The 11,039-nt window shown below is 34.2% G+C and overlaps 1 long non-coding RNA gene across 1 annotated transcript; it reads left to right on the top strand.

The window, feature by feature from the left end:
- Positions 1-2,947: 2,947 nt before the first annotated feature.
- Positions 2,948-10,362, top strand: LOC130455638 (uncharacterized). The gene is made up of 4 exons (XR_008913740.1): positions 2,948-3,410; positions 3,824-3,868; positions 7,421-7,532; positions 9,920-10,362. It is a non-coding gene; the product is annotated as an uncharacterized LOC130455638 (long non-coding RNA).
- Positions 10,363-11,039: the final 677 nt, after the last annotated feature.

Raw genomic sequence — 11,039 nt, 5'->3', positions numbered from 1 at the left:
ATGGATTTTCCACTAGTGTAAGTGATATGTGTATTCATTTACAATATGATGAATATGGACATATGTATTATCTTAACATAAATATGTTAAGATTATCACTGTGTGATAATACCTGACATCTTGGAGAGGTGGGAGAGATGAAAGGGAAGAAGACAACTTGGATTGCAAAATGTCAGATAATTGTTAAAAACTTTATCAACACATAAAATGGAAAAATTAAAAAGAAAAGAGAAAGTAAAACCATTTTCCTAATAAATCATTTTTACTATAAATTCAACAAATATTTATTATAAATTATCTTAAATACTCATATGGTTATGTGATCCCATTTGTTTATCACTCTAAAAATACATTTTGAATCTTTTTTTGATGCTGGTCTATCCTGTATGACTCTTGTTTATATTCTTGAACTAGCTAGGTGGTGCAATGGATAAAGCTTTGGACCTGAAGTCAGGAAGACCCAAGTTCGAAACCATCCTCAGATACTTACTAGCTATGTGACTGGCCATATTACTGAATTGATGAGTACCTCAGTTTCTTCATCTATAAAATGGATATAATGATAGCACCTATGTCATATGAACTTAGTAAAGATCAAATGAAATATTTATTAATAATAGGGTTTGGCATAATATCTGGCACATAGGCATGTAAATTCTCATTCCTTCCTACTTCTCCTTCCTTTCCTCAATAAATTTACCACAGGGAATAAATCCAACATGCTGGATACCTTTCCTGTTTTTTTTTCTTGTCATTGCCAGTATATCAGTGAATCAAACTGACTATCCTGTCATATCTTAGTATCATATATCTAGATTTGGAAGGGAACTAAATAGCCATTTTTTTCTAATTTCTTTATTTTATAGATCAGGAAACTGAGGTCCAGAGAGGTTAAGTCCAAAGTCACATAGATAGCATCACATATAGGACTTGAAATCTACATATTGGTGCCCCTTTCATTGTGCTATCCAGCTTTTGATTGTCCTTCACTCTCTTCAGTGACCAAATAATACAGTACAAAATCTACTATGTATAAAATACACTAAGTGTTGAGAGAAATGCTGACCATCAGTAAAGTCCCCACATTCAAGAAGATTTCAGTCCGATAAGCAAGAAACAAATATACAGGTAAATATAATGCCAAACAGAATGGCATGGGGAGGTACTGAACAAATTGACATTAGAGTCTGAGGACAAAGGAATAATGTTTGGAGGGTTGTAATCAGTTTCATGGAAGATTTAACATTTGAGGTATATCACGATGATCACCTATTATTTCCAAAAATGAATGTGGGTAGGGATGGAAGGGTGCAGGAGAGCACAAAGAGATAAAGAAGGAATGTTATAAGTCAATGCACAGAAATGGGAAAAATGTGGTGCATGTATTTGAGAAATGATGAAAATTCCTGCTGGGTTGGAGTGTAGAGCACATGAATGGAGTAGAAGACAAGGCTTAAATGAGGCTAAGAAATGTATTTCTTGATAATCTTCCCTGCACTGAAATGAAATAGGTTTTTGTTAGTCCTGCTTGGAATGTCTCTATTGGTACATTCTTTTTGATTGTCCACTTTTTAATGCATCTTCTTCACTTAGAATTACATCCTTTCCTTAAAGTAACCTATATCATATCATGATTTTGTTTACCCTATTTGTCTCAGATTAACTGACCTCCAAATAGGGCTTAGATAGTTTACTTATTTTACCATCATTTAGGCCATTGCTAATAGCATCTAAGTGGTTCAGTGGGTAGGGTACTCGATTTGAAATTAGGAAGACTCATTTTCTTGAGATCTAATCTGGCCACAGACATTTACTAGCTGTGTGATCCTGGGCAAAGCCCCTTAACCCTGCTTGTCTCAGTTCTTCTTCTGAAAAATGAACTGGAGAAGAAAACAGTAGATCACTTCAATATCTTTGCCAAGAAAACCCTAAATGTGGTCATGAAAAGTCAGAAATGACTGAAATGACTAAACAACAATTGCGTTAAGAAACAAATTTCTGTTTTATACTTCTTCATTGGAACAATAGAAATATCATAGTGGGGACCACTGCCAGTTATTGACTTGTGAGGCCTTGGATAAGTCATTTTAACTATGCTTCACTTTCTTACCCATAAAGTGAAGGGGTTAAACTGGATGATCTCAGATCTCAATGATTCTTTACAATATGAAACCTACAATTCCACGTTCTCTCACTTAGTCCTTCATAAAGAAAAAATGCTCTTTGTTTTTTCCAAATATGGATCCTCCACGCTGATCCACATCAAATCCCATAAAAAAATCTTTGTATTATCAAAGAAAGTCTCCAACTTTACTTCATTCATGAATTTGACAATATTTGGTGAGTTCCATCTGTATGCTACTGTGTTTGGTTGGATCCATTGTCAGAATATTTGGATTAAAATCTTAATTTTGCTACTAATTTCCGATTTGAACTTCAACAAGTCACTTAACCCTCTGTGGATCTAAAATTTCCTAATCTGAAAAATCTGGAAATTGGAATAGTTTATCTCGAAGGCGTTTTCTGGCTCTAAATTCTGTTCCCCGAGACCTTAGGCTTTGATAGGTGAACATTCATCTAATCTTGCTTAGAATCAGATATACAGCTTACTTAATAGTTTGGAAATCAAACCATGACAACTGTTCTCCAAACAAACTCCCTTTCATATTAACATGAACTTTTTCCATGGGACCCTCGGCTCTGATCAGTGAATTTTCACCTTATCTAAACCAGAACCAGGTTTTCTTTCCACTTCCTGTGTGGATGAGAGAAAATTGGAAAAACTTGCAGCAGAGCTGGAGAAGCAAGACCTGCACAACTGTCAATCAAGGAGACATTCTAAATGGAATAGTGACCGGAGAAGGACAGTTGAAGGAAGGATCAGTTAAACTGAAAACCTTGGTCTCTTGCCCTTGGGACAGAAAGGAGAAAGGACAGAAAGGTCCTGCTCTCTGGTTTCTCCCTATAATATTCAAGTGACTGAATCTTCAAACCTGTTGGCCAATTTCCCAAAATCCAGACTCTATTCCACTATCCTCCAATTTAGGAATTATTTTAGGATTAGGGAAACCTCAAACCCTCTCTCCCCTCAACTCCCCTACTTTCCCCCTTATCCTAAAAAAAACCCCTTATTTAAAGTTATCAAAGAGAGAGTTTCTGTCTGTTATATCAAGATACTCACTTAAAGCAGACTTCCAGTGATACCAACTGTAGACTAATTGATGGGGAAGGGAGGAGGGAGGTAGAAGAGGGAGGATGGAAGGAAGGGAGGAGGTTGGCAGATCTGACCTTTAATTCATCATCTCCCTCTCAGAGTTATTCCCTAATATACCTGGCAACTTTCAGATCGTACTGCTCAAAGATTAACTTTCTATCCTTTCAGCTCCTCCCTAAGTGCTGTTTGGTACAAGGTAAAAACTTAATAAAAGCTTTTTAATCCATCTATTCTTCCACTTACCCTTCCATCTATCCATGCATCTATCCATCATCCATTATCCATTCACTTATTCATTCATTCTTCATATGACAAAGTCCTGGTTTAACAATTTCAAGTCTTCATTTTTGTTTCTTGGAATCCAGACTATTTCATACAAGGACTTTCATACCTCTCAGTATTCTTAATAATTCTAATTATTATTAATCTTGCCTTGAAATCACTTTACATTTACTTTGTATTAGAAATATTTATATTTTGCATGGGAGGAAATATGGCACGATAGCGCTAGTCTGGAAAACAGGATGATGTGAGCTCATGTCTCACTTATAACATGTATTAATTGTGTGACGCTTGTCAAATCACTTAACCTTCTATTTATTGTTCTAGATACCTCAAGACTATACATTTCAGAGGAGGTACTGACATATATTGGTAAGAATATTTTCTTTGCCCTTGGGGTCTTCAAAGCAATGAAACCACAGGTCCAATTCAGACAACTTTGTATTTATTTACTATTTAAATATTGGACTATCCCTCTGTCCCCCAGGAGAATACAAGCCTCTTGAGAGTAGGGAGAGACTTGTACATTGTCCCTGTATCTCCAGTGTCTTACACACAATAGGTGCTTAGCAAATGTGGTTGAATAAGGATTGGATGGAGGGTCTCTTGGATTTGTAAGGAAAGTTGATTGATTCAGTCCAGAGCATCCTGTCCTCACTGTTAATGAGAATGTCATATTGGATAGACTCAGAAACCTTATTAAAGTTCAGTTATATTGCATCTGTTGATTCTGCCTTATCTACCAGACCTGTCACTCTGTCAGAAGAGAATCTTAAATTACTTCTGACATGCTTTGCTCTTCACCGGCACATCTTTCCTTCTCCCCAGGACCCAAGGCTTTCTGGGAAGTATCAGCTTATGATTGTGTCCTGAGGAACAAAGCAAAAGAAAGTACACAGACAAAAGAGGAATTCTTAAAAAAAATAAAAGCCCTAAACTTACAATAAAAAATCAAGCCAAATTCAGTTATTTCTGTTTAAACTTTGACATTAAATTGCTTGTAAGTCTTTATTTTTATTATTTTTGGTTATATATTAACAAGAAAGGCAACATGGTGGAGAAAGCTGACCAGCCTCAGAAACTGGAATCAAGTCCTACTTCCACCATATACTGACTGTGCAATCCTAGGCAAATCCCATAACTTCTCAAAGACCCTGTAGCTCCCCAAAGCTATAAATCGAGCAGGTGCTAATCTGCTTTGGTATAGGGAATTTTCTCATTTTGGGAGAGTTCCATATGTTAATGAATCACACATCAGTTCCTCCCCATCCCCAAAATGTAATGAACAAATGAATGCTATAAGAAGATATTCATTTTTGTGTCTGTGTGTATCCATCTTTCATCTGGTTCTGTTATTTCCCTGGGTGTGGGGAGAATCCCCAGTGATGAACCTCCTTCTACGAATGCAGTGTAGAAACTGTTTTAAAAAATTATACAATGACTTTAGAGGGAATCTGAGGCACTGAAAGAGTCAATGATTTGCCCAAGATCACAAATGTGTTGGAAGTGCATTTATGTCTTCCTGACTCCATGACTTGCTTTCCAGCCACTACACCATGTTAGCACTATTCTTATCAATACAGAATCTTCCAGGAACACTAAACTCAGAGTGAAGTGTATTAGGAATAATCCAGTTTGTTTTCTCCACTTCTAAAGAGGTCATGTACTTAGGTTTGCTTTAAAAATATTGGAAGGGTGGCACATATTTGAAATGTTCTGCTCTTACAGAGATATTTTTGTTCTAGAGTCTAGAGTTGACACTTAACTTGTTCCCTATTCAGCCTGTGGCAAAATGTTTTGATTTTGTGGCAGAAATGTTTGACTTTACTGAATTGAAATGGCAGGTGGATTTTTCCACTTGTGATGTCTGCTTTGTTTTGTTCAGGGAAGTCAGGAAAATATAGTCATTCCTGCCCCAGAACGATAGCTTTGGGTTTAAAATTGGGGGTTTCTCCATACTTATAATCTTGTGCTTATGACCCCATTCAAATTTTTCTCTGTAAATGTTGGAATTGGACTCATGTCTAGCTGTCCACAATGGATGGAAAGGGCCCTCAGTTCCCATGCGAGCACTCACATTGAAGATGGAATAACATTTATTTAACCTATCAAAAGGACTCAAAGATTTGTACACAAACCCACAAATAGTTAAAGCACTGCTCTTTTCCTCTCCATTCAACTTCACCTCTGCAGAAAAATATGTGGACCTCCAAAATTATGCTAGTTCTCTGAGTTTATGTGTTTTGCCCATTCCCTTAAGGGGAAGGCATTGAAAATTGCTAGAGAGTCAAGCAGACTGCCTCTCCAATGAGTTCAATCTCCTCAAAGAATCTATAGTCTTCCTGTTTTATAATACTATTTGGGAAGTAATTCCCACCTTCTCTCTATGCCTCCTGCCATTAACTGGTTACTTCTTAACTTTATTTATTTTTATTTAAACTGTATTTTAAGTGAAAAAAAAAAAACCAAACATTTATTTTCTCTTTCTCACTACCATGCCTAATTGGGGAAGGAAAACAAAACCTTAATAACAAGAATTCCTAGTTAAACAAAACAAATTCTCACATTGGCCATGTCAAAAAAAAATGTGTTTCAAAGCATATTTAGTCTATCAACTCTCCATCAGGAGGTAAGTAGCATTCTTCAGCACTGATCCTCACAAATTACACTGTTTTGATCAGAATTTTCAAATATTTGACTTAAATTTTTCTTTTTTTTGTTATTGAATAATATATTCTTATAACACGAGAATATATTATTCAATAACAACAAAAATTTCTGGTCAAAACATCTTTGAAATGGCCAATTTGTTATGATCCTTCTTGGGGTTCTCTGGGCAAAGAGCCTGGAATGGGGTTCCTTGTCTTTCTCTAGCTCATTTTATAGATGAGGAACATGAAATGATAAGGGTTAAGTGATTTGCTCCAGATCACACAGCTAGTAAGTTTCTGAGGTTGGATTGGAACTTGGTCTTCCTTACTCAGGACCCAATACTGTATTCACTTTACCACCTAGCTTCCCCTTCTTTTATTATGCTGTGCACTTAACCTTTTTCGCTGATCAATTTATCTTAGTCTTTCTGCCTCTGTCTCTGCCACTCCCTTTTTGTTTTTGTATTGGTTTGCTTTATCTGTTTTTCTTTTCCCTTTCCCTTTCTGTGTCTATCTCTCTCCATCTTTGTTTCTTTCTCTGTTTCTGTGTCTATACATTTCAATGTTTATCTTTCTGTTTCTATCTCTGCCTGTGACTGCCTTTGTTTTAGTCTCTGTCTCTGTCTATTCCTAGGTTTCTGCCTCTTTCATTCTGTCTCTGCTTTGTAGTGTAGTTTGAGAATCTGGTACCAGTAGGTTCCCTTCCTTCCTTCTTAAATTTTTTTTCCTTGAAATTCTTGACATTTTCCCCCTTTAGAGCAATTCATTATTTTCTCCCCTAAAACTATAAAGCAATTAGGTATTTTGATTGGTACCAAATATGAAAATTTCCTTCTTTACTTACTCTATGTTGCTCATGAGAGATAAATGCTAAGACTTCAGATTTAAATTCCTCCTTCTATACCATTTCTGCTATTGCATGATAATCTTGCCCCATTCTCTCTTCTCTTTGCTTCTTTTTTTTTCCTTCTGTTTGCTCTTTTCCAACTATGCCTCATTCTTAGAACTATCAATTGATGAAGGAAGTTATGTTGTTTGTGGGAATCACTCTATATCTTAGGGCATGATGCCTTATCCTACCTACCCTTTGTCCCTTTAATCTTTTACTTCTCCTAAGCTTTGTAATAGATGGTCCCTCTGATCTAGGGTGTTGTTTGTCTCCAGGGACTCATAGCACCCTGTATTGGATTGAGGTCTCTTCCTTCTCATTAATTTTTTTCTCTTTCTTTCTCTCTTTCAATTTTATGACCAATCTCTTCAACTCCTGTTTCAGTACTTTTTCCACTTAGCTTCAATGCCATCTGATCCCTTAATGCTCATAAACCAACCACTCCACTTTGATACATGGCCTTGACTGCTGGCAATCATCACAGTGACTCACAAAGGTATTTATTTCCATTCTTCTACTCTTTCCTTCAATACAATTTATACTTATGGATTACAATTGGAACAATATTTTACCTAAATGAGCTTCTAAATTCCCCTAAATTAGCTGATTCCAACTAAATTGTGTTTCCTAAGTTACTGACTAAGGGCTAAATACTTCATATCCCCCTGGAATTCATGAAATATAGATGGCTTTAAATTTTTCCAAATGGAATTTATTTAAATTAATCAAGTTATCTATGTGTAGAAGTGCATTTTGTATGCATGTGTGAGAAGGGCTAGCTATTTAAAGGATGTATGTAACTTATTAAAAACCAATTGCTTTAGGTTTCTTCCTCTTTTTAGAGCATTTCACTTCAAAGAGGAGTTTTAATTATATTGGCTCTAAGTGAATGTAAACTAAGTTAGTGTTGAACCAGCAGATGGAAAAATCCTTATCACTGAACAATGAAACAACTTGAGTCCTCTTTTTTCTTTTGCCATCTGTTATCTGTGCTCATATTTGAAAAATTAACTATTCAAGGAACAGTTGTTTTCTGTCTCCCATAGTCAGATGCTATCTCTGAACCATGGTTATATTTTTGAAGGTAAAGTAAAAAAAAAAAAGCTACAAAATAAAAGAAAGGAATCCTGGAAAAAGAATTTACCATAATATACATATTTTAAGAAAATACATACTATAAAACAAGACTCTTCCCTATGGGAGTTAATGTAAGATTGTTTTGGTTATTCAATAATGAATATCATAAAAAAGTTAATGAGGAAAATAAGGCATACATGAGTTCTACTTTTTATAAGTACTGTGATAATATTTTAACTGAAGCAAAAAGGTAAAAATTCCCTTTGTTCATGAACTTATTGTCTTCTGTTTATTTTTATTTTGGATTTGAATTAATCATTATTCATTAAAAATTATATATAATGATATGATTAGTAAAAATGTATTATTCATTTAGTTATTAAGGGAATAAGAGAATCCATAAAATCTCAATTAACCAAATGTGCATAACATTTTTATTTGATTATCCATGGCATTAAAAAAATAAAACAATATTCAATATTATTTTCTCTATCTAGCACAGTCTCTATCTCTATATTTTAAACCCAAGGAATGCAAAGTAACTTATATATTACCCTAAGAAGATATAACTATACAGATAAATCTCCTATTTCCTATGTCATACAATATATTCCAAAACCACAAAGAAATTATTTGTTGATTATCAGTATAAAGCATTACCTATTTCCCCCACCATGCCCACTTCAGTCATTCATTTTCAAGGATGTATCTATTTAAGTTAGGCAGCAGAGTGGATGGAAGGCAGAATCTAAATGAAATCTGGAAAACTTGAGTTCAAATGTGGCCCCAAACATTTACTAGCTATATGACTCCAGGCAGTGCATTTGTTCTCTCTCTGCCTCAGTTTCATCATATGTTAAATGGTGTTAACATAGCACCTTTCTCTCAAAGTTATCATAAAAATGAAATTAGATAATTTGTAAAAATTTTCAAACTTTAAAGCATTTCATAAACATCAGCTATTATTGTTTCTTAGATTGTACTATTTTCTTAGAATTGTATTGAATCCAAAATTTGGAACTTTCAAACTGTGTTCCAACAACAATCTTATTACAAAAAACTGCGTCACAAAAGTATTTCTATTTTTCTGAACTCCATCATATGAATTAAAATTGCTCATTGTCTTTATTGTGACCCATAGTTTGACCTAGTCCTCAGTGTCTTCCCCTTTTCTACTCTCATCTCCAATTTCATTTGCCCCCATATCCAGGCTTAATTCCATGTTTGGAAACTTTCAATTGTATTTGATCCAAATAAATTCAGCCCAATCGAAGAAACACATATTAAGCAGCTACTATGTAAAAGGTACTTTATATAGCTTATGTGAATAAAAGATAAAAAATATTATAGCTCCTCCCCACAGAGAAATATATGATAGCCTAATAAAGTTACTTCTGTATTGAAATAAGTACAACAAAAGGTGGAGTATGGTACAATAAAGGGGAAGATCCAGAATTTTCAGAAAATTTGATGAAGCGTTGTTTTAGCATTTTTATTTGAGTGTGAATTTTTTTGACTGAGTTATCAATGAGGAGGTGGCTTCTGAACTGAGCCTCAGAGAAGGAAGTAGATGTTCCATAAAACATTAACCAAGAATCCATTGTTTCTCTGACTTCTATGAGGCAGAAGCATGTGTGTACTGGTCAATATTTAATAAACTGCTTTCTGAAAAAAAAGTATACAGGGCACACTTTTTAGTTTCATCTCCATTTGTTTTCTCAATTGCTTCTTAAGTCTAGATAATCAACAAAATAACAAACAAATCTTCAGTATTTATTGATTTCTTACGTGCAAATTCTCATATAGAAAAACAACACTTGGCTTCATTGACCTTAATCCAGCATCCTCCTGGACAGAAGAATTAGTCAGGAAGACAGATTTAAGACAGTAGTCTTTGACTCTGGCCACAGGACCCTGGACAAATCACTTGAATTTTTTTGTTACCATTTAAAAATATGTAACATAACAATAATAAACATATATGATTTATTATAAATATATAATAAATTATAATGAATATGTTTATCCAAGAGAAACAAATTCTTATATTAGCTATGTCCAAAAATGTATGTCTCATTCTTTTTATTCTCTTCTCCCTCCCATCCCTCCTACCTCCCAAAGAAGGCAGGTGATAAGCAGTATTATAGTATCCATTTTGATCTTATCTTAGTAATAAAAGATGTAAGATATTGTTCTATATAAATTTTCTGTCACATTTCTTTCAATTTTTCCAATAATTTTTACCAAATAGTGAATTCTTATTCCCAAAACTTAGAACTATATTTTTGTCAAACACAAGATTACTATAATATTTTACAACGGTTTGCTTTATGTATATTCTATTTCACTGATCTACTTTTCTATTTCTTAGCCACTATCAGATAGTTTTGATAATTACTTTTTTACAATATAGTTTGAAATTTGGTACTGCTAGATCTCCTTCTTTAATATTTTTTTTCATTATTTCCTTTGGTATTCTTGACCTTTTTTTTCCCCAAATGAATTTTATTATTTTTTCTAGTTCAATAAAATATTTTTGGTAATTTAATTGGGAGGGCACTGAATAAGTAGATTAGTTTAGGTAGAATTGTCATTTTAGTCACATATGTTCTGCCCATCCATGAACAATTGATATCTCTCCAAGTATTTAAATCTGACTTTATTTGTATAAAAAAGTTTTATAATTATGTACATATAGTTTCTGGATTTGTTTTGGAAGATATGCTCCTAGATATTTTAATCTTTCTATGGTTAATTTTAATGTGTTATCTCTTACTATCTCTTCTTTCAGTGCTATGGCAGTTCTCTAAGCCTGGAAGTTTCAGAGTAGTCGCTATCTCTCATTAGTAAAAGGTACTTTTCTTACTGGCCTGAGGTTGTAAAGATTAGGAAACAAATATTTATTAAGCACCTGCTATTTGTCAGG

Source organism: Monodelphis domestica, chromosome 7, assembly GCF_027887165.1.
Source record: "Monodelphis domestica isolate mMonDom1 chromosome 7, mMonDom1.pri, whole genome shotgun sequence".
Classification (NCBI taxonomy): Eukaryota; Metazoa; Chordata; class Mammalia; order Didelphimorphia; family Didelphidae; genus Monodelphis; species Monodelphis domestica.
Note: the sequence above shows the minus strand (reverse complement) of the source record. Positions and strands in the feature narration are given on the sequence as shown.